The sequence below is a fragment of the Danio rerio genome, chromosome 23 (genome assembly GCF_052040795.2).
Source record: "Danio rerio strain M-AB ecotype USA chromosome 23, GRCz13ab, whole genome shotgun sequence".
Taxonomy (NCBI): Eukaryota; Metazoa; Chordata; class Actinopteri; order Cypriniformes; family Danionidae; genus Danio; species Danio rerio.
This window is the reverse complement of record NC_141043.1, coordinates 28887642-28913454: the sequence shown is the minus strand read 5'-3', so window position 1 is coordinate 28913454 and position 25813 is coordinate 28887642. Positions and strand designations below refer to the sequence as shown.

General features: G+C 33.8%; 1 protein-coding gene across 4 annotated transcripts in view; it reads right to left on the bottom strand.

The window, feature by feature from the left end:
* The window catches only part of pkig (protein kinase (cAMP-dependent, catalytic) inhibitor gamma), a 54599-nt gene that overhangs the window by 15645 nt on the left and 13141 nt on the right, over positions 1-25813 (bottom strand). Inside the window, exon 1 of one of the 4 annotated variants that reach the window (XM_087305642.1) lies at positions 23665-23841. The gene's annotated coding sequence lies outside the window, so the exon portion shown is untranslated. 4 annotated transcript variants of the gene reach the window in all.

The window sequence follows — 25813 nt, the reverse complement described above, 5'->3', positions numbered from 1 at the left end:
AATGGTTTTTTTTAATCTTATGTCAATCAATAAACACTCATGCTTGCTGAAAATAGGCTAAATTATTTAAGGGCATTCATTATGACATTGGTAGAATCAAACATACGTTTCCATTTTAATATTAAGATATTTTCTTTTAAATTTACATGTATATTTTCAAGCCATGTGTTGCTTATTAAAAACTCCCTTGCCTGAAATTTCCGTGAGTGAGACAGAGAAAATGAAAGCACATCAGTGGCAAGGAAAAAATTAGATGCTCAAGACATAATCCTTAGATATTAAAAAAATTGCAAATATATGACAATTTGTGATACAATAATTAATTACAGTAGGCATTAATAAAATACTTATTTTTCACAAAGCAGAATAAATCATCAGTTATCTACTACAAAAACAAAAATAACGAAGAACATCTGAGGTGAAACCAGTTTGCTATATGCTTCAGCTCCAAAGCACAAACTGGTTTGTTAAATAAAATAAAATCTAACCTAAATAAAATAAAGTGAAATATTCGCATTTTTAGACAAACTTGTACTAAACTTTTTATTTTTAATGACAAAATCATCCATTGCCAGTAAGTTTCAATTTAATTAGTTTAATCAAGTAATTTGAATAAGCAAGATAGGCTTTTACAATGTATTAGCAGCACTGAACGTGTTCCCAGATTAAAGATTCCCAGACAAACAAACTTGGTTGGAAGGCTGAGAGAACTCAAACTAGTTGCGACCACGTAAATAAATCTGCACTCTTCGTGAAGATCGGGAAAAGAATTCAACATGCTAGACTTTCTGCAATGGTGTCGTGAGACATCGCAGACATGGCATCGATTGTCGTAAACTGTCACATTACACAACATGAAATGATTTAATCTTGCGTCACGACACCCGTTTGTCGTTTATGACTCCCCATGACACCGTGTGAATACCCAGGGGCTTTAGGCTGCAGACTTGTTGCCTTGCTGCCCAGTCAGACAGTGACTCTGGGAGTAGTGTTTTTGCACGAAGACATCTTGTAAAAAGTATTTTAAACAGACAGCATGAAGATTTTATATATAACAAAATAGACAGAGCTCTGGTCATAAGCAAGAGGATATGTGCTTACTACAATAGTAACTTGTCAGAAATAGCATCAAAAATGTAAAAAGTTGGTGAAAAATATTATTTCAGACACATTGACATCCTTAAAGGTGCCACCTTTATTTATTTATTTTTTAGTTCAGCTGTCAGAAACTGAATGCAAAAAAAATGTGATACATCATAGGCAATGAAGGATATATCTATGCTGCCCTCGGAATTTGATTAGAAAAAAGGATCTCCTGAAACCAGAAGTGAAGTAAGGATTTGAATGTGCATTGATGCCTTCCCATTTTGGAATGCTGGAAAATGGACATGATCACTAACACAGAAGACAGGACAGATGTGGTGTGTTTTTTTACCCTCAATATTATTGATATCACTGTTGCAGTCACAGAAGATTTCCATCTTCACAAAGTTCAGTACTAATATTATAATTATTATTATTAATAACATTATAATTATAAATACTAAATACAACTTAAATACTCTGTCATTATTGTTTATATACATTTTTTAACATTAGAAATTAATAATTTAAAACAAAGTTTTTTTTTACCATCCATTTCCATCTTTATGATATCAAGTGGCCAATATATAGTGCTTCAGCCTGGGAATCCTGAAGTTTCTATATTTAGGGAGTATATTTAACTAAGGCAATGAAGGGGACTGTTGCTTTGCTTGGCTCATATGTACAGTGTTCAGTTACTTTCCATTTACTCTCCCAAACTTCATTACAATAAAGTCACACTGTGACTCACTAAAGGTAATTTGATATATTTCCCTTCCATGTGACCCATCCCACTGAAACAAATCTTGCTGATGGCCGGTGGGAGGAAACGGGAGTCAACAGCAGCTGTGGGCAACGTCACAGGACAAATGGCGCAGGTGTGTGTACAAATCCCAGAATATCAACAAAACACAGGGGGAAAACAGAACAGATCGCCCTGAGCCTGCAGTTCTTGTGGAATCTTTGCAAAACCACAAACTTCATTTGCATTTGCTGAATTAAACTACAAATTCAGATTTGGACTTTAAATAATAACTACAAACCACATCAACAAGATGAGAAATGCAGTAAAAAAAAAAAAAAAAAAAAAAAAAGAGTCACTTTTTTAGTCTCACTAGATGTTTGGATATGTCCAGTGTCTAAACAGTCTGCACAGCCCACTGAGTGCAGAAACTCATGTCTCATCTCCATATTTGGACAAATCATTGGGATATTAGATCTCATCAGGAGAATGAAATCCAGCAGCTCAGGCGGCAGACTAGTTCATAAAGTCAGTCACTGGTCAGGTAACATTAAATAAAAGTTCAACCAGAAATGCAAATAGTCATTCATTTACTCAACCCAGGGTATGGATTTATGATTAATATTTTATTTTTGGAAACATGGACTATTGAGCTCCAAAATGACAAAAAGTACTGAAGAAGATCAAAAAAAGTCTAGCAAATATTTGCAAAAAGTTCAAGTTCAAGTCCAAGCATTCTTTGCAAAATTGATGGGTTTCTAAAAAGAAAAGCAATAGACCCGATATTTTCACAGCCAAGTACTTTGTTCTTTATTAAAGGGTAAAAAAAAAAAAAAGAAATACCTGGAAGGCTAAACCAACTTCTAGTAAAAACTTTAACTTGACTTACCCTGAGACAGACAACTCCTAAGTTTTTGGTTGCAGAACAGCTGAATAAGTAAGTTCAATCAACTCTGAGTCGGTTAACTGAGTTTAGTGCATGCACCATGACTATGAAAAGCAACGAAGCAATCAATGAAGCTCTGATATTATGATTTTTTTTTTTTAATTCAAAACATTTTACAAAAATATTTTGTAAAAAGGGGTGAGACTGAAAGTAACTCTGGGTTTGCCAAAGTGAACCTGCCCCTGAACAGGTTAGTTTAACAAACCAAGTTACCATAGTAACAGAATTTGTGTATAAATTACCGCCCTTTTATAAACAGACTTGAAGAATGGGAGGTATGTCAATCCCAAGCAAGCAGGGTAAGCCTGATTGCTTGGGATTGACATACCTCCCATTCTGAAATAGAAAACCCATAGTTTCCCTCATTTTAGGGTTAACATTTTAAGGTTTTCACTTAACTGCTCTGTTAATCTTTAGAATAGTAGTTTGCTTTTAGTGATCATACCAATGCAGAATGTTAGTTTGATGTTAGCAAACATACTAGGCATGGGCCGGTATAAGATTCTGAAAATATGATAACCTTGGATAAAAATATCACAGTTTTATGGTATTGTAAATTACTGCACTAAAACATATTCTTTTTTTTAAATGACTGGGTAAAAAACAAAAAAAATTCATCCTTTAAACACAATACGACTTATTTTCAGATACATTTAAGATATTTTACAACAATAAACATGTCAGGCTAAATAATCCAAGTAAATCCATGATGTCTGCTGTTTTTATTAGCGTCAAAAACAGATTTCTTTACAATTTAAAACTGCATCTTTGGATTTCTTTTTTGCTGAGATACTTTTGTCCTAAAAAAAAACAAAAACAAACAAACAAAAAAAAAAAACTAAAATAAAAACCTCGACTTTTCAAACTGTGATATACCTTAAAAACGATTATCGTCCCATGCCTAAAACATACATCAATGTTTTCCTCACAATAACAAAAACACAACTAATTATAGTGGTCAGAATATATCAGTGTGATAGTGATGTGAATATAGTTGTACAAGCTCTGCAATGTTACAACAGTCATGTTTATTTATATAGCACTTTATTCAGCAGATTGCTTCAATCATGCTTCCTTTTTTATTTTCCTTTTTCAATTAACTTTTCAGTCTCAGTTTCTCAAGAAATATGAGCTGGACTGACTGAACAGAAGAAATGAACTGGAGAGGTTTTCCATGTTAAAGAAGACCAAGCCCAAGAACCTCACCTACATCTACTACGTCAATGACATGGACCAGTGCTAGTTTAAAGATGTCTACCAGCCAAAACAAACATTACTGGAAGTCTACTTTGGCACGCATTTTAGTTCATACAAAGCTCAAGCAAACTTTATTTTGGCACAGTTGTGTTCAAAACGATGCTAATTCTCACACCAGCTCATGCTTTGACTTCTTAATGAATTAGCCAATCATTGGCTAAATAATTCCCTCAACTTTAATTGTTCATTCTAAAATAAATTGAATTTTTAGAGTAAACTAATCTTTTAAAATGCACATTTTGTATTTTAGTCAAGTCAGATAAATCATGAAAACTTACCACACGACTCATTCAGCAACTATCAACATTTTTGACAGGACAGCCAAGAGCAATGCTGACATTTCAAAACATTTTCCATATTAAGCAACTTGGCCCATCTGCAGCTACTCCACAGTGAGTGGAAAGTCAAATCATAACAGAAATAATTTACACACGTTGCACTCCAATTTAAACACACACACACACACACACACACACACACACACACACACACACACACACACACACACACACACACACACACACACACACACACACACACACACACACACACACACACACACACACACACACACACACACACACACACACACACACACACACACACACCTTTTCTCATTCAAAAAATCACTTCCAATCATTTTTAACACGAATAAAAAATAATACTCAAATCAGACTTCTCCCCCATCTATTGTTCAAAAATATTCTTAAAAATATAAACTAATGTATCCATATTATATATGCAAATACAAAACAAAGTATATAAACAATTGTTTCTCTAATTAAACTCTAATTAAAGGCTCTACTCTATTAATATTATGAATTTATTTTGAAACCCCTAATGAAGCACCAGAAAAAAGCCTTTAGTAGAGGGTCAAAAATTCTCTCTTAAATTAACAACAACAACAACAAGAGTTTGAAATAACAATGGTGAGTCAGTGATTAAAAATGTTAATGGTTAACGAACCCTTTCAAAACCACTAAAACTATAATTAAAAGGCTCATACACAGCAAATAAGTGTCAAATAACCGTTTTCTACTATATTTGCTTGAATAAATTTGTGGTTCTGGAGTCAGATGTAAGTTTCAGTAGTTAAAGAAGTAGCTAAATCAGAATATCATCTTAAAAACATTGCTAGAATTAGATGCTTTGTTTTCAGTGAGAACTTAGAAAAACTTGTTCATGCTTTTATCACCAGCAGGATGGATTACTGTAATGGACTCCTCACTGGCCTTCCCAACAAGACAGTCAGACAGTTGCAGCTCATCCAAAACGCTGCTGCCAAAATTCTAACCAGAACCAGAAAATCAGAGCACATCACACCAGTCCTCAGGTCTTTACACTGGCTCCCAGTTACATTCAGAATAGATTTTAGAGTATTACTACTGGTCTATAAATCACAAATTGGCCTATAGGATCTCAATACATTACAGATATGCTCACTGAATACAAATCTAACAGATGACTCAAATCATTAGGACCAAGTAAATTAAAAATTACCAGAGTTCAGTCAAAGCAGAGTGAATCCGTCTTCAGCTACTGTGCCCCCAGCTGCTGTAATCAGCTTCCAGAAATGATCAGATGTGCTCCAACATTAGGCACTTTCAAATCAAGACTTAAACAAATCTGTTTAGCTGTATTGAACGAGCACTGTGCTATGTCTGACAAATAGACTGTCTCTCATTCAATGAATTCTATTTCTTTCTTTTTCATTAATTTAAAACCTTTAAAAAATAATAATAATTTGTTTTTATTCATTTGTATTCTTTGTTGTTTTATTTCATATACTTGCTTCTTTTATTCTTGTTTACGTAAAGAACTTTGAATTACCATTGTGTATGAAATGTGCTAAATAAATAAACTTGCATTGCCTAATACACTCAACACTTTCTTTATAAATGATGTCACTTTCTTCAGTTTATGAAGTCTGCGCCACACAATAAACAGTATGGCCCTTCGGTTAATTTTTCTTAATTATCTACATTACAGCCTAGATGGAAAGCCATTCTAGACCACAAACATCTTGATTCAGTAGCCTCCAGAGGGAACAACACTTCCATGAAAAGCAAAGTGTCAATCCAGAGCAGTGCAGGCCAGGAATGCACACTCAAAAGGAAATAAAATGACTTTGAGGTTAATATCATTACCCCAGACCATAAGCTAATACACTTCATAGACAAATATGCTCATCTATGGCTTTCAAGTGTAGAAACCAAGAGGAATACATATTGAATGATTCTCCGGCACTCCCTAATCCGTCAGAACGGTCACAGGGTGTGTTGACGTATGCAATATAAACAATAACACGGATGCCTTAAATACTTTTTCGTTCATAACTGCTTGACTTCCTCTATCAGTCCCTGCCTAAAAGTGTATGCGGCCCACTCTAAGCAAACTGCTCAGTCAATAAAGAGCCTCTTCTGTATAGTCCGGAACTGGATAAGGAAGATGAGACCCTTGAGACGAGAAACCTTTACTCCTCGGCAGCAGGAGATGAACCGTAAAAGCATGAGACTAAAAGTTCACTAGATACTTGATCTTCAGTCAGATCACCTGTGTGCCACTGGATCCTGTTTTCATCTATTGCATCCAACCAATCTCATTAAAGCTACTGTAACATGAGCTCACTCAATAACGGAGAAGAAAAAAGTGTCTTTGTTTTCTGTGTCACAGTGTTGGTCTAATCATATAAAGGGGCACAGTACAGTTTTGGGACCCTATTATTGCATGAACGTGGTGTGAATCAGTACACCTGCAAAAGCAAATCGGTTTCATTTATAGCCCTCTATCCTTGCGGCCGTCGACAGATGAATGGGCATCTGCTGAACACAGTGTAACAGGAGCTCTCACTGATATTATGAACAAAGGCCTGAGAGCCCAGTGGAGGATACGAGTCTACTGCTACAACTCTACCGGGACACTGTGCCTCTGAGCTTAATGAAAACATATTATGTGTTGGTGACTGCAGAATATACCAAACAAACAGAGGCCCTTAATGAAACATTTGAACATTTACTGAAAGCCCTACTAGTATAGTCCTTTACAAAGAGCAAACATCAAAGTTGTTTATGTTTGGTTTATATTTTTAAGTTGTAAAACGTTGTGTTGGCTCAGAATGAATGTCGGAGACTGGCTAAGAATCGCAAGAATGATACATCACGTTTGTTTTCTAGGAGTATGCACAGCGGCGGCAACATTACTATCTGTCCACGTCACCCAGCTACAACTTAGGATGCTCTTCAAATTCCTGACGACACCTGTAATGGAAAGGAGATTCTGCCATATTTTTTTATCATAGTGTTTTCATGCCTAAATAAAATGAAAGCACAGAACAGATTCACATTTAACAGCAAGGGGCATCCCCTAGGGGTTTGGCAGTAAGAGATTGCTTATTTGCAGGATTAGCTCTATGATGTTTATTCCCACCCTTCATAGAAAGATTAAAATATAAGAGAAAAACAGGAAAATACATTCACGGGATGATAGCGGGATAAAATTGTAAAATATGGGAGGGTTGATATGTCTGCATAGAACGTACAAAACAATCTTCTAATTGTTGGACTTAACAGTGCACATTTACACACACAATAACCCATTTTGATTTTGGATGAACATATTACTGAACAAAACAGTGAACCAACATTTTGAAATCAAAAATCTAAATGTGGGGTTAAACAAATTTGAGATGTGATGATGACGAAATATTAATGGACACAAAAATGTATTAACTTCATAATAAAGAAATGAACAAATAAACCAATATATGAGCTACTAAATGACTAAAACTGTTGAAGAAAACAACAAATGAAAGTATAAACAAATGAATAAACGGACAAAAATGAACAAGTTTCAAAATTAAAACACGAATAATTGAGCAAATAAAATAAATTAATTGAATAACTTAATAAACGAAAAAAAAACAAGATTTCAAATTGAAAAGAAAAATCTATTTATAATAAAATATTTTTTTCTCCTTATTAAATCTCATACCACTTATTCATCAATTTTCGGCTTAGTCCCTTTATTAATATGGGGTCGCCACAGTAGAATGAACCACCCTTCCAGCTGCAACCCATCACTGGGAAACATCTACACACACACACACAAACACTACGGACATTGTAGCTTACTCAATACACCTAAACCACATGTCTTTGGACTTTTGGGGGAAACCGGAGCACCCGGAGGAATACAGGGAGAACATGCAAACTCCACACAGAAACAGCAACTGACCCAGCAGAGACTTAAACCAGTGACCTTCTTGCTGTGATGCGAATGTGCTACCCACTGTGCCAATGTGCAGCCCCATACCACTTTTACAAATTGAATTTGAATTTGTCATAACCGTGAATATTATGAAAAGGAGTAGTATGAATAGAATTCTGACATACTACTAATGCCATTTATCATTATATGCATCAAGTCCCATTTATAAATTATCTTGTGTGGCCTCATGGACACTTAAGTGTTCATTGCACACCACACTACAGAATCCCGCCATTATTACATACTATGGATTTGGACATACTACTCTGTGCACATATTGTTTTTCCCAGGGAAGTATGCGATTTTGGATGGATCATCTGAAAGAGAAACCTGATAACCACACTTCTGTCATGACAATTATCAGAGATTTAGTATGGTAATAAATTTGTATAAGGCAGTGTGAATCTGTTTAGTCTTGCGGCATAGATCTGCTACACTGCTGCTGCTTTTATTATTATAGCAAACCAAGTCCCAAGACTTGCTACTGCCAGTATAATGCCAGTCTGAGAACTGCTGCTGCAAACATACTATATACAGTTGAAGTCAGAATTATTAGCCCCCCTTTGATTTTTTTTTACAAATATTTCCCAAATTATGTTTAACAGGGCAAGGAAATTTTCACAGTATGTCTGATAATATTTTTTCTTTTGTAGAAAGTCTTATTTGTTTTATTTCAGCCAGAATAAAAGCAGTTATTAATTTTGTAAACATCATTTTAAGGACAAAATTATTAGCCCCTTTAAGCTAAATTTTTTTTAAAGCCTACAGAACAAACGATCGTTATACAATTAGTTGCCTAATTACCCTAACCTGCCTGGTTAACCTAATTAACCTAGTTAAGCTTTTAAATGTATCTTTAAGCTGTATAGATGTGTCTTGATAAATATCTAGTAAAATATCATTTACTGTCATCATAGCAAAGATAAAATAAATCTGTTATTAGAAATGAGTTATTAAAACAATTATGTTTAGAAATGTGTTAAAAAAAAACTGATCTCGGTTAAACAGAAATTGGGGAAAAAATAAACTAGGGTTCTAATAAGTCAGGGGGACTAATAATTCTGACTTCAACTGTATGTAACCCCTGTGGCAGATCAAAACAAGTGAAGCTGGGGTGGAGGAGGGGTTTCAAAAACACTATGCATATTCCTAGCAAAAAACAACAAAGGCATTTAAAATGCTGAGACGCAAGCCCATTGGCTGTTAAGATGACAGCAATCAATCACCTTCATCATATAGTTGATGATATAGGAGCAAATTAGTTTAACAATAGAGTATCAAGACAGAACTTTGTATTAAAATGTTGCTGCCAACAACAATTTAATACAGTGACTCCTTATTGAAAAAAAATCCCAAATATGCATGGGGTAGAAACACCCAAAGGGGACTGCAAAAAAAAAAGCCCTATTTCAAAAGGAATTTAATATGAAGGAGTCTGCCAATACTACGCTTAAAGCCCCAGTTTTGGGCAGAAGAACAAAGTTTATATAATAGCTCCCAAAGAATGAAGCAAGCTTTAAAAAAAAGTACCATATTTTGTCTTTATCAGTGAAGAGTTTCTGGACAGCACTGAGCTACATCTAATCAAGCTGAATAGACTCCAGCCTGTCTAAAGCAACCAAGCACATTTAGCTGCTCTCCAGATAAGTGCACCAGCTCCAGCACTCCTCTATTTACTCAGATGAGCCACAGCTCTTCTGAACGAACACACTCTTTGTGTTCACATGACGTAACTGACTGCTGGGTTGAGAAGGGGGAAAGAAAACACCCAAGCTACCATCGAGCATGCATCGTTTTTTTTTTCTCTCTCTTTTCACTTCTCTTTTGTTTGGCATTGGTTTCAACTAGAAAAAAAATTCTCACAATTCAAAATGCGTTTGCTGTCGTCCTCCGTATCCTTCCTCCTTTTGAAGGGCTCTGCTTTGTGTCCACATCTATTTTTCTCAAGCAACATCAAAAGAGCCACTGCTTGAATTTCCATTTTCTTTCCAGCACCGGTCACCTTCTTTCACAGAGCGAGCATTTTGTGCTATCATGACTTTTTAAATGCCAACTTTACGGTCCCCAAGCACTTCAGCTGCACTTTCACGGCCTCTTATCAGCATACTGTAACATTTCCCGGCACATGTTCAGCATCTCCAGGAAAAGGTTATGAGCCCACCGCCAGAAAACTATGCTGGTACATTAAGCATCTACTGCAGATAAGATAGGAGGATGGACCTTTAGTCGTAATTACCTTTTGTGGAAAATAAGGGTCATCTTGAATGGTAATGAGGGTCACCCCAAAATGTAAAAATAACAACAACAACAACAATAATAATTAAAATGATTGTTTATTATTATTATAAATATTATTATAACAATTATTATTATTATTATTATTATTATTATTATTATTATAATTATTATTAACAACAACAATTATTAAGAATATTAATAATAAAAAAATATTAATTGTTGTTAAAACAATAATAATAAATAATATTAATCATTATATTTATTTATAATAAATAAATATTAATTACTATTGTTATTATAATTTTTAATATTATTAAAATCTAATAAAATACCTATATAACCATATTAGCTGCTTATTCATATATACTTATTTTAGCTGCTTGTAAAACCAATTTAAAATAATTACCTATTTAAAATGAGCTGAATTAACTAAATTCTTGAGTTTTGGGGGGGACGACTTAATTGTTTCTTGTTCAATCCACTTAAATTTTTAAAAACAATTAAGTTAACTTAATGTATTTGTGTTTGGATAAGATCAGTGAATTGTTTTGAACCCAGTATTTATTACGGTGTAAAATTACAACAATAGAAGTAGAATGTTTTTTAGATTATCACAGTGTCTTTAAGAGCTCCATTTCAAATTTGACAAGCATCCTATTTTAATCTCCCATTTATTTGAAAATGATAGATCAACCACAATTGTAAAACAATTGGGAAATGTAGTTTAGCATGTCTTTAGCATGTCTGTCTTTAATTTTAATACTCAACTTCTCAGATTATAAAAAAAAAAAAAAATTTGATATTATTAATTTGATATATCACACTGTTGAAATTTAAGTAGTTCCATATTATCATCACAAAGCTGAAAATCTTCAGCATGATCTAAATTGTTAAATAAATGTAAAAGGTTCATGTTAATTGTTTTCTACTTGCTAATTGGTTTTTCAAGGAGTAACTGTTTTTGCAAAACTAATTTCAGAATGAAAATGGTTTGAAAGTCTACACCAAAAACGCTTTCTACCTCACTTTTTAAAGGCCACATTCATACTATTTTTTTAACAATTCAATGGCTATAAATGAGTAATTATGATGTTATTGTGAATATTACTAAAATACTACACTCCACTAACACTACTCCCCTATAAAATAAGAATAATAATCAAGAACTAATCTTTAATCTGATGTCACCAGCCAATAAAAATATGCACTGGTGGAGTGGAGTTTATTTTCATTTACATGCATATAGCCCATGAGATCAAGAGCATAAATGTCACACTTCACTGTGAACCCCTAACACATTTATTAACTTAATTGTATCAAAGCTCCACAATGTGACAGTCTCTCTATCCCATATTACATTCACAATATTTCATTTCTCTTGTACCCCAAATATTGATTTCCCAATTCATTTCAGAGTGCAGGGAATTGCCATTAGATAAACACAAACAAGCAAACCCAAATACATCAAGGTGAATACCACATATATCATGATACTATTTTAAGACACACAAACCTTTTTAAATTTCTGTTGGCATACACCAGATGTCCAAAAAAATCCTATAAGTGCACTCTTTTTATTACCAAAGGCAGATTGCATGTAAAACAAGCTAGCTGTGAATACTGTAATGGCCATATTGGTCATGGAGGTGGCATGAACACTGTGGAAAGAGCCAGAAGAGAATCTGCCAGACCTGCAGTCACGCTACACTTGTGGATGAGATAGCGGTGTCACCCACACGTGACTCACTGCGATGGCCAACAGCACCGCCGCCACTCCATCCGTGCGGAGGATCCAGACAAGAATTGCAAAGCTAATGCAGAATGTTTTGCGGGCAGGCAAAAAAAAAAAAGGAAGTTAGTCTCTTGTCATTGAAACCCTTTGAGCTCTCTGGGTGGCGAATGAAGAGCAGCCACTTCACAACCCAGCGATTTTCAAAAGCCACTAAAAAGCAATTAAGCGAAGATTTGTAAGCGATAGCCGATTCGAGATTAAAGCCATTTTCTTTCCCTGATGTTGGGAGGGTTTTCGTTCACATGCAGGGGCCCTTTTAACGGAGCGAGTATTTTGGTGTCATTTCATGAAACAAAGTGTTAGCATTTAAAAAGGCTCAGGGAGATGAAGGTGCGAAACCGCCGGCTCTTTACTAATGCACGAGTTGATGGGCTTCATTTCCCAGTGTGGCCTATCAGCCCTTTTGATATCAGAGCAAATATTAAATAATAATGAGGATACTGCGGGGAGACCGAGTCAAATGTTAACGGTGGTTCAGGCCCGCTGAACTTTAGAGCCGACACACAAAGACACAAATCCTTCTTTAATAATTCCACAGCACCCACATCCAACACCATCCTAACATTATTTGCCTGGCACGGGTGGTTTGCCTCATTATTATGGAACAAGCACACCAACCTTGGCAGCTGATGCAGATTTGATGAAGATAAAGAGGAAAGAGATTGTGGTTTATGTTCTTGCATACTTTATATACAATTATTATCATCTACATTAGCATCTTACAGGGAAAAAACTGCAATACGTAGATTTTCTGCAATATGTAGAAATATACACTATAATACTTTAGATATACATTTATAATATTATATGAGAGAGTAAGTGAGATGATTTTGTTGAAAAAAGGCTTAAATAGGCTGGGTGATAAATCGATTTTATTGATTAACTCAAGTGTGTGAAGTTTATGTCAATCGTTTGAATGGAAAATCAGTTTTCACCCCAACACGTGACGCTCCGTCTGGGCTCCCATAGTTTCCCCCACATTTGTCAGAAATATAAAAACAACATTGCAGAGGATGCGCTCTTTGAAATGAAAACAAATACGGACGCACAAACACACCTGGCAAAAAAAAAAAAAAAAAAAAAAAAAAAGCATAATTCAGGGCTCTCAGTCAAGCATTCACTGTCCAACGAACATTTGAAACTGCGTGCCACACCTTGCGTTTCTCATGGCAAGGAGTAATGGATAAGACAGTTAATGTAGAAGACAAGACACCCAAATTGATGGAACTGTTACTGATCTAATGTTGGAATTTAACGTTGCTTTATCCGGATAAATTATATGACCCAACCGCAAAGATCCAGCCACAATGGCCATATTACCCATACCTAGGCTTAAATAAAGTTTATTTTGTTACTTTTTAAATAGCGGATGCATTTTGAGCTTTATTGTAACTACTGTATTTCATTTTGAAGCGGTAAAAAATTTTTTAAAAAACATTGTCCATCTTTCCACTGTTATGTGGATGACACTCAAATTTACCTGCCCTTAAAACCAAGATCAAATGGGTTGGAGACTTTTATGTCTTGCCTGTCGGATGTGAAAGTCTGGTTGTCTCTGAACTTTCTAGAATTTAATGAGAGTAAAATCAAGCTTTTCTGTGAAGCCTTGGGTAAAAAAATCTGTTATCTTTGATGACAGCTTGGGATTTGATAAACAGATTCTAGAAAAAATAATTCATGCTTTTATTACTTCTAGGTTGGACTACTGTAACTCACTATATTTTGGGATTAGTCAGACAACTCCATCACAATTACTGCTGCTGGAGGGCTTTTGACCAGTACCAAAAAAAATGACCACATCACACCAGTCCTGCACGCTTTGCACTGGTTGCCTGTTCATTAATGTGTCACTTTTAAAACTTTTGTCTTGTCTTGGTACCTTCTTATCTCTCAGATCTGTTGACTGAACATTAGCCTGGTCGGTCTCTGTAAAAACCAGAGATTATTATGTATTCCTAAGTCGAGGCCGAAATGCAGGGGTGACCAGACTTTCGCAGTAGCTGGTCCTGGAATGCTCTGCCCTTCAGTTTTAGATCTATATCATCTCTGTCTGTTTTAAATCTAGGTTGAATCTAGGTTGTTGATTTGGCATCTTTCTCTTCGTGATTTATCTTGTGTGGCACATTGGTCAACTTTGGTTGTGTTTAATATTGCTATATAAATAAAATGGACATTTAATGGAAATACCCTTTTTAGTGCAAATGTAGCTTAAGTAATTTTATGTTGCAAGCCATTTCTTTTTAATAAGATGCAAGAGTAACATTTAATTTCTGAATTGAAAAGTTTCAAAAATTAAATCTTACATAATGTTTGTTGTGTTGAAAAATGTGCTACTTTATACACTTTTTTTTTTGGTTTAAAAAAAAAAACTGCTTTATCAAAACCACAGGTATTAATTTAGTTTTGGCTGTATTTATAGTTGATAGCCATTGACTTGTAAAGCCTTTAAAATGCCTGTAGCATTTCCTGAATCATACCAACTTAAAATAATTGTTAATATTTTACTCAAGAAAGAAAAAAAGTCAACTACATCTTGGATGACCCGAGGGTGAGAAAATTCAGCAAAATATTTAATTTCTGAGTGAACAATCCCTTTAAAAAAAAAAAAAAAAAAAAAAAAAAAGAGTACTACCCCTAACTGAAATACCAAAAAAGCTTTACTGTGAATTCCTCTCAAAAGATCTCAAAGCATTTTCCTGTCTGCAAAGACCAGAGGTTTTCTTTTAGACCACTTTAAAGGAAGTAAAACTGCTATGTGTCAATGAAAGATGGCATGTGTTTTCCGCCGTTATAATAATATTCAAGCGCATATGATGCCGTTTACTGCCAACCGTCACAGTCAATCATCCAGACAGAAAATGAGCAGGGCAAAATGATTTGCAAAGTAAGAGAGTTCAAATCTCTGTCTGAGCCAACCATATCAGATGTCTGAATCAATCTGCTGTTTGTTTGGGAGGCATAATTACCACTTATTGTTTTTATGTGGCTCTCTCCCCAATTAAATTCACAGCATGGAGGCGAGACAGAGGGAGTGTGCTGAAAGAGTTTAGGATTTCCCCATGAATCACACAACAGACCATGACAACAGTGACTGAAGGGAGGAATCTTTGCTGAGTCATGAACAGGTGGTGCTGTTTGGATGAAAACTGGGAGTCTATTTGACTGGGAATGATGGAGTGGGAATAAAAATTTAAAAACACACTCCACAAAAATTCTTTCATTATTTACCCATGCACACGTCATTTTAAATCTCGTTCTTTCATGAGACATAGGTTGCGGAAAACTGAACATCGAGCTCCAAAACTAAGAAAAAACAAAAAGCATCTTAAAACTGATTACAATTAAAAGTTAATGCTTAAAGGGGTGGTCCACTATGATTTCATATTTAAAATTTTTGTTGATGTGTAATGTAGCTGTGTGAATATAAACAACATCTCTGAATGTAATATGCTCAAAATTCAATGCAAATGGAGAAACTGGCTTTTACAAAGTTAGCTTGGTAAAGCCTACAGAGCACGAAATTTGGGAACTACAAAAAAATGCATCCAGGTTAGTGAGATTAACCATGTGCACACACCCTGTGCAGTGAAGGGGCGTGGCCAGAAGCACAGTAATGTTGTAGCAGAGAAAGCTGAAATGCCTTCCAAATGCTGCTATTTTCACAGAGCGTCTTCTGTTTCTGTATTTGAGCTTCCAAAGGACAACACAAAGAGAGAAGTGCTTACAATTTAATTTTAATTATGTTCGAGGTAATTATAAAAAAAATATACAGTTGAAGCCCCCTTTTCATTTTTTTTTTTTTTTTTAAATATTTCCAAAATTATGTTTAATAGAGCAAGGAAATTTTTACAGTATGTCTGATAATATTTTTTTCTTCTGGAGAAAGTCTAATGTTTTATTTCAGCTAGAATAAAAACAGTTTTTAAATTTTTTTAAAAACCATTTTTGGGACAAAATTATTAGCCCCTTTAAGCTAATTTTTTTTCGTTAGTCTACAGAACAAACCATTGTTATAGAATTACTAGACTAATTACCCTAACCTGCCTAGTTAACCTAATTAACCTAGTTAAGCCTTTAAATGTCACTTTAAGCTGTACAGAAGTGTCTTAAAAAATATCTAGTAAAATATTATTTACTGTCATCATGGCAAAGAAACAATAAATCAGCTATTAGAAATGAGTTGTTAAAACTATTATGTTTAGAAATGTGCTGAAACAATCTTCCCACCATTAAACAGAAATTGGGGAAAAAAATAAACAGGGGCGCTAATAATTCAGAGGGGCTAATAATTCCGACTTCAACTGTATATAGCTAGCATTTGACAAAGGAGAGCTTCTAAAATCTCTCCCTGTTTAGTGCTGGATTCGACTAAAAACTTCTTAAAGAAGGAGCAGCTCCAACCAAAATAGAAGAAGCTGTGTATTGTGAGCCACAACCTTTAAGTGTTTATATTTGTTAAAATCAATCTATTACATGCAGTTTCTAGCATTAACGGTATGTTTTAGCAAGGATGAAAACAAGGATGTAAACATGGGAAATGCTGTTTGGCACAATTAACAATTTAGCAACAAATTTACATTTATCTGTCAAACCCCTGTAAATCTTCAGCAGCGCATGCAGTGTCTCTTGAAGTGGAAGTTTTCCTTGCGGTCTACATTTTAAATAACTCGCAAAAGATATGTGAACGTTTCATATTACTTACATATGCTTACTCCAATTAAATGTGAAAGTCAGATGAAATTTTAGAGAGGACGCATGAGGTTCAGTTGTGTCCTTTTTATTTTCTGTTTGATTCAGGCTCAAACTGATACGGCTAACAGCTACTCTCGACAGTGTAAACATGCATGCTAGTAGAGGCGTGACAGTTTTCCTGGTGACATGGAGCTGATGCACGAATTACAGCACATTACGTTAGCTGACCAATCATAGCCTTTTGAGGTAGGCCATTCAGAGGAACTAGGAAATATGAAAGTCGTTCCATGTTACTAAGTAGCAGTGTATAAACAAAGTAAGATATAATCAAATTACAAATACAAATAAAGCACGAGCACACATTGCTTGGCATCTTATAAACACAACTAAGCCTTAAAAATGCAATCTGGACCTACCCTTTAAAAATACTGTAATTTACTACTAATAATGACGTTTTACACCAGGTTAAAAGTCAGTTATATTAAAAGTTATTGGTGCTAAACATCATTGATTTTAAAAAAATACCTCCTGACAAATCCCTAAAATGTATCCTTTGGGAACTTTTGGGAAAATGCAAATATCTGAAAACAGGTTTTAGAACTTCTTTACCTTTTCTAAAATGCCAGTATATCTACACTGTAAAAATACCATAGTAAAAATCTACCATTATTATAATCATCTCCTTTACAATTATGTTTGGATTGAGACCTTGAAATTTGTAAAAAAAAAAAAAAAAAAAAAAAGCTGCCTTGAGACTTGGGTGTTGGTGAGTATATAGCAAAAGAGAAAGACTGAAAAATTTAATGATGTATGTTGCTCTGATTCCTTTAAATTAATAAAACATGATTTTCTCAAAACTCTAACAGCATGAGCATGTGGATTTCGTGTTCAGAATATAGATATATGCATAAATAGTGGATAAGAAAAAAAAGTGTAGACAGTCTTTCTTTATAAACTACTATAACACAGTCTTAAGTCATTTTCATGGATCTGTTTAAACACCATCACCACACAAAACCTTTTTATTAAAGTACACTTTTAAGATATCCTTACACCTGAGCAATGAATAAATGAGATTTAAGTGTGACGTTAGAAGGAAAGATTTTCAGTGACTTAAAATGTGATCAAGCAGGCTTTGCATTGGGCAACTGCTACAAACAAGTAACCTTTAAGGTAAACACTATACAAGAGTAACGACAATGAAATGGTTCCCAAACCTTTAAAGATTGAAGGTTTACAGCACTTCATGGAAAGGAAAACTCTTTTCCTTCAAGCAGTCAAAAGGTTGCATGCCTCCCAAAAATAAATCACACTGCTAGGAAAATGAATGGTTTGCACTCAAATTACAGTACCTATCCAAACCAAATGCCACATGCTGAAATATGCTCGCCATCTTCTGCACCCTGCTATTAAACTGCACAAACACAGGCACAGAGACAATGCCTATGATAAACAAGCTCCTTACATGTAAAGAAACAAAAAAATCTTTGTGTGTTACAAGCAATGGTAAAGCGAATCAGGAAAACAATAGTTCTGTCATTGTTTACGGGTTCACACATGGGTTTTAAAATATTGTAATATTTAAAATATTGTATATGTATATATATATATATATATATATATATATATATATATATATATATATATATATATATATATATATATATATGTATATATATATATATATATATATATATATATATATATATATATATATATATATATGTATACATATATATATATATATATATATATATATATATATATATGTATACATATATATATATATATATATATATATATATATATATATATATATATATATATATATATATATATATGTATACATATATATATATATATATATATATATATATATATATATATATATATATATATATGTATACATATATATATATATATATATATATATATATATATATATATATATATATATATATATATATATATGTATACATATATATATATATATACATACATACACACACACATATACATATATATATATATATGTATGTATACATATATATATATATATATATATATATATATATGTATGTATGTGTGTATGTATGTATGTATGTGTGTGTGTGTGTGTGTGTGTGTGTGTATATATCATATATATATATATATATATATATATATATATATATATATATATATATATATATATATATATATATATGATATATACACACACACACACACACACACACACATACATACATACATACACACATACATACATATATATATATATATATATGTATGTATACATATATATATATATATATATATATATGTATGTATGTGTGTATGTATGTATGTATGTGTGTGTGTGTGTGTGTGTGTGTGTGTGTATATATCATATATATATATATATATATATATATATATATATATATATATATATATATATATATATATATATATATATATCATATATATATCATATATATATATATCATATATCATATATCATATATATATATATCATATATCATATATATATATATATCATATATGGATATGGATATATATGGAGGTATTATAAAGTTGATGATGACAACATTGCCATAGCAAACTGTAAGACGTAAACTTAGGATTGCCTGCCGGCCATTTTAAGTTGAGGTGCTCTTTGTTTTTATATTAGATTTTTTTATGCACTAAGTCCAAAAGTTAAGAATTTATGTTAAATATTACTTGATTGTTTAAGCTACCTCACAGAAATGTTAAAAATATTTTATTTGAATCAAATAAAAAATAAAGAACATCCTGGATCTGTTTCTTCTCTCTTTTTTTATTGTTTTTATATATTATTGAAGTATCGATCGGTAGATTTTCAAAATCAAATGACTCGAACTTGAGGGCAAAAAAAAACCTGTTCAGAACATTACTATATATTACATGAGTATAACAGCACCAAAAATAGTCAATACTCACTCAACATTACATATTCCAAGTTTCCGAAACAGACTAAAATATAAGTCACTGACATATTCTCCTCAGCTGTAGCTCTTTAAAATGAAAAATAGACTGCTGTCATAACATCTGACATCAAATGTCTTGAGTATTTTATGGGCGAGTTTGACGTCATATTGGTTACATCTGTTATTACAGCTGCAACATAAATTCTTTAGATTGTTACATTACCTTAAGGAAAAGATCCATGTAAAATATAAAAAAACACACCATAGTTTGGATTGACACAGCAGGGCAAGTAAATAATGACAAACTGTTCATTTCTGGCTGAACTATCCCTCTGTAGGGCAGGATATTGTCTCTTTGACAGGACCTTGCTACAAACATCCAGTTCTGCTCTTGCATTAAACAACACATGGCCTTAACAGGAAGCAGGTGGAACGTCTGTCCTTGTCGTTTATGTCCTTCTCCTGCACCCGAGGTCTGACTGTGAGGGAGGGAAAGAGAGAGAGGACGATACACAGAACTAGAAACACTGTACCTCTGAGCATCTGGTGTGTCGACAGACAAGAATAGTTTACATATAAACATACTACGTTAAAAATGTTAAATTGTGTCACTGTTTCTGTTGTTTGGACCATACTTATTTTCAATGTTCTGATAAAAATGTTTACTCAAAGTATCTTCATTTGGGTTTCGCATAAGATCCTACAGTTTTGGACATGAGGGTGAGTAAATGATGACATTTTTCATTTTGGTGAATTCTACTTGGGTGCAAGATACTAAAAATAGAAAATGTTTTTGAAAGGTTTTGCATAGAGATGATCAGGTTGTCAAAACAAATCTACTTTCAAAAGGATCAACTGAAATGACAAAGCGCTGCATTATGCATGTCAGGCCGATGTCACTTGTGTAAAGTAGCACTACGTATCTAAGCACATATGGCCATGCGATTCAATTCGCTTCTTTTTTTGCTTTATATATGGAATCATAATGGTGCCACCCACAAAAAAAAGAAATCCGTTTTCACAAGTTTGGATTTGTACTTCCCCAAAAGTTTGTTGCAGAACACAAATATATATTTTAAATAGTCTATTTAATCAAAATTTTTGCTACGACTGCATAGTGAATTGTATGATATTATCATGCATATTTGTCAGAAGATCTTACAGAAAAGGTTCTGTAATCAGGAAATCTACTGCATGTGGATTTAGTTGGAGTTTACTATAGTTCACTGACAAACTAACTAATAACAATATAAATCATGCAATATTTAAATCAAAGATAATCATTTTGCGATATTGACTATCTGTTTGCATAGGTTCTCAGTGAACTACTGCCCTTTGTAGTAAAATGCTGCTAATGTTAAAACCTCAAGCATATGGATATACTGTACCAAATATTCTGATGTTTTTACTCCAAACTCATGTCCCAATTTCAGTGATTTAAAATAAATCCTTCAGTGAAAGGATGTGGCTTTTACACAGAGATCTTCCATTAAAGCAATGTTATTGTAAAAAATTATAATTAAACCATAATAACAAAAATAACTGTATAAGGAAAAGAAAGCAGGTGAAATATATCATGTGCACGGTTAATGTTAGGCCTGTTAATAATCTCTTCTAAGAGTAATTAAAATGAAAGCAGTGATCGCTGCTTACAAAAGAATGTTTAATTTTTTTTAAATCTTGAGCTCTTGAAAACAGCAGGACTGTGGGTGCACGATCGTCGCTCTTTGTCCAGTCTATTTTAAAGAGAACCAATCGCACACGTTGCTCTTCTTCTAGGCACGGTTGCTTTCCGCAAGGAAACGGGAGCGCGCATCACATCAGCTATTAGCGCGAGTGATCATGCTCTCATTCTTTATTCACCATTCTTTTGCTTGCGTGAACACAGCTATTTATGTCAGTCGTGCTGCTTCTCGATTCTAATATCACATTTGCACGAACAATGGGCCACGCTTATTGTTGAACCCTGCTTCTAAGAAAACAACAATTAAAAAAATTATTTCCAACCAGCTAAAGTGGCAGGAGGTGTCTGTCTAACCTGCCAGAGCTGAAATCTACCCGTATTTGGCGGGTGTTAATGTAAAGCCCTGCATATATCTACTAAAAGACAGAAAATATTACTTTACAAACTACTTATATTGTGAATAAATCATATATTTTCATATTAGTCAATAATATTACAGAAATTAATTTCAAAACTGAATAAATATAAAATTCACACATTTGCTCAGGTAAATAAACAGAATCAATGATGGGCAAAAAATTGGCGGAATTCTGCGCGCACAGATTTCGTGTGGGCCTACTTATTACTTATTTACTTATTACTTTACTTTTTTACTTGCTTAAGATTTACTAGTAAATACACAACCATGCTTCACTCACAAGATGTGCATGACAAATCACAGCTTTCCACAAATTGCAAAAAAAAAAAGATTGATTTATCTCGCAGCCCTAATCTTGCAAAATCATTTAATTTAAAGATGTTAAAATTCAAAAGAACCAAGAGCGTCCCTTCAAGTTTTCTAAAGAGACACAATTGCTTTACATGTAAGCAGATTCATTTATTCACTCATTCTTTTTCGGCTTAGTCCCAATTCACCAGGGTTCACCACAGCGGAATGAACCAACAACTTATCCAGCATATGTTTTACACAGGGGATGTCCTTACAGCTGCAAACCAGCACTGGAAAACATCCATTCACACACATGCACTACGGCCAATTTTAGTTTATATAATACGCCTATACAGCATGTCTTCGGACTTGTGGGGGAAACAGGAGCACCCGGAGGAAACACACACGAACACGGGGAGAACATACAAACTTCACACAGAAATGTCAACTGGTCGGAGCAATAGCCTAGTGGTTAGCGCGTCGACATATGGTGCAATAGCACGTCAGGGCGTCCCGTGTTCGATTCCCGGATCGAGGACATTTTCCTACCCAACCCCCTTCTCTCTCTCCAACTTCACTTCCTGTCTAAATACTGTCCTATCTAATAAAGGCAAAAAGGCCAAAAATAAATCTTAAAAATAAAAAAATAAATAAAAGAAATGTCAACTGGCCCAGTCGGGACTCAAACCGGCGACCTTTTTGTTGTGAGGCGACATTGCTAAGCCGTTTACCCACCGTGTCGCCCCAGCAGATTCATTATAGCCTTTTATTTGCATATAAACAATCAACTAACAAGGTTTAGAGCATTCAAACAGTGTTGTAAAAGCTTGCTTGAAATGTTTCCTTGATGCACAAGAACCAATGAGGTTTGTTGTCTCGCATCTAGCAAGTATGGCTAAGTTTCACTTCATGTTCACTGATCAATGATTATACGGGGATAAATTGGATTTTATCCTCGCTGGCACTCCAACGATACCCTTTCATGGTGTTCAGCATTCATGTATGAAAAGAAATGGACCTCACATCGAAATTTCTCCAGCAGTAACACACATTATTTTCCAACATTTTAAAGATTTAGTCACATGTAGGCGAGCTCTTCCACCCAATGCCCACCAAAACCCAGACAGCAATTAAAAAGAAACATCCCGGACAAGCAAATGAAGCTGAACAGCTGTTAAGTCTTAAAGACCACCTGTCACTGCACGTTTCCTCTTTACGCTGCCCCATCCTTAACCCTTTCTCACCCAGTCTCACTTCAAGCTAACAACCATTATCCAAACTCGCACACAGTTTCAATTACTCACCGAACACACTCCGAGCAATAATGACATGCTGCTACAAAGCTCTCCGAGGGCTCGAATAAAGGCAGTTTTATTTTAGTCCATGCAAGAAGCAGAAAGCGGTGTCCTGTGATCCTGGTGTTTATGAGAGAGCCTCCTCTCATTCTCTGTCTTTCTGTCTGCCTCTTCTTTTTCTCTCTCTCTCTCTCTCCGCAGCGAACGGATCCCACACAGCTGCAGCACGCCTCTCTCCCACAGATCAGGGAGGATGTGGGCGTAAAGTGATTTGATTTGCTCTGAGTTGTGAAGAGAGGAAAACAAGCCAAACGTATCCTGAGAGAAGCTTTTTAAATGGTGAATGACAGCCTGAATGAATCTGACCAACGGCTTTAGACATAGCGCATAGAAGCACATGAAAGCCACACCGAGCATGTCTACGTGCACATGGAAAATTCTAATTAATATCAGGATTTGATCATATTTTAGTGATTTAACCGGCTTGTGAGCATGTGAATCCAATTGCCATAACCGGATTAAGGCAATGTTGCTGTCAGAAGGAGCACAAACGTTTGCGCCAAGTAAAATGTGGTTACTTATAATTAATAATACTTATTATTATAAATATGAAGTAATGATAATAATAATAATATAATAATAAAAATAATAATAATAATAATAACAATAATAATAATAATAACAACAACAACAACAACAACAACAACAACTCTAACAATTACAAAACTAAATATTTAATTGCATTATATTTTTATATATTATCATTAAAATATAAATCTAATAATAATATAGTTTTTATATTATTATTTTTATTATTATTATTATTATTATTATTATTATTATTATCATTATTATTATTATTATTATTAATATTATTATTATATTACACTAACAATTACAAAACTAAATATTTAATTGTATTATATTTCTATATATTATCATTAAAATATAAATCTAATAATAATAATATAGTTATTAAATTATTATTATTATTATTATTATATTACACTAACAAATACAAAACTATTTCCCAGAAATGGGTTGCGGCTGGAAGGGCATCTGCTGCGTAAAAACATGCTGGATAAGTTGGCGGTCGATTCCGCTGTGGCGACCCCAGATTATTAACGGGACTAAGCCGACAAGAAAATGAGTGAATGAATGAATTACAAAACTAAACATCTGATTTTATTATATTTCTATATATTATCATTAAAATATAGTAATTATTATTATTAATATTATTAGTTGTATATTTCAATGATAATATATAATAATAATAATAATAATAATAATAATAATAATAATAAAAATAATCTAAAAAGTAAGAACTGTAAGAGTTAATGCTTTTCATGCATAGTGATAATCATTTACAGGCTGTGTAGGTCCTACAGAGTCTACATAAGTGCCATAAAACAAATTAGAGAACCTTTTTGCAGCCAAGTGGAGATGGATTCTTTTATATAAACATGAAAATAAATTAATAACCAGATGGTCAAAAGCACTGCGAGAGTCTCTTGACCTACATTTTGCAATTCAATGTGCTCTTCTGTGCTCAAGGACATGATTGAGGAATAATCATTGTTTCAATTAATTTGAACTAATTCTACACAGCAAAAGCTAAAACAAGCACCTTTAGTACCCAAGTACAACAGCAAGAGCAAAAAAAAGTGTATGCTAATTTATTCCGATTATGCAGATTACATGTATAAGAGGGAACAGCTGTGAAGAACTTGTGAGAAGCATCTTTATCAGAACAAAAGGAATAAATATAGATGAGGGATATTAATAAATATAGAATAATGATGATGATGATGATGATGATAATAATAATAATAATAATTATTATTCAAGAGTTCACACTTAGATATTGCTTGATAATAATAGCAGGTTTAGCATGCTGTCGAAGGAGAGAACCCTGAGCTCTAAGATAATTGAGAACAGGGCTCCCGCCTGGTCAATGAGCATGTAAGGGGGTATGAGATCAGGTAGTTCTCGAGAGCTCCCCCTGGTCAAGGAGGAAAGGGGGTGATGGGCTGGATTCTTCAAAAAAAACTAAATTAGGGAGTAATGCTAGTCGGGCTATTTATAGTGAGTTTGGAATGATCCAATTGGCTTACTAATGATTACAGATGAGAGACCAGCCGCGATCAATTATATC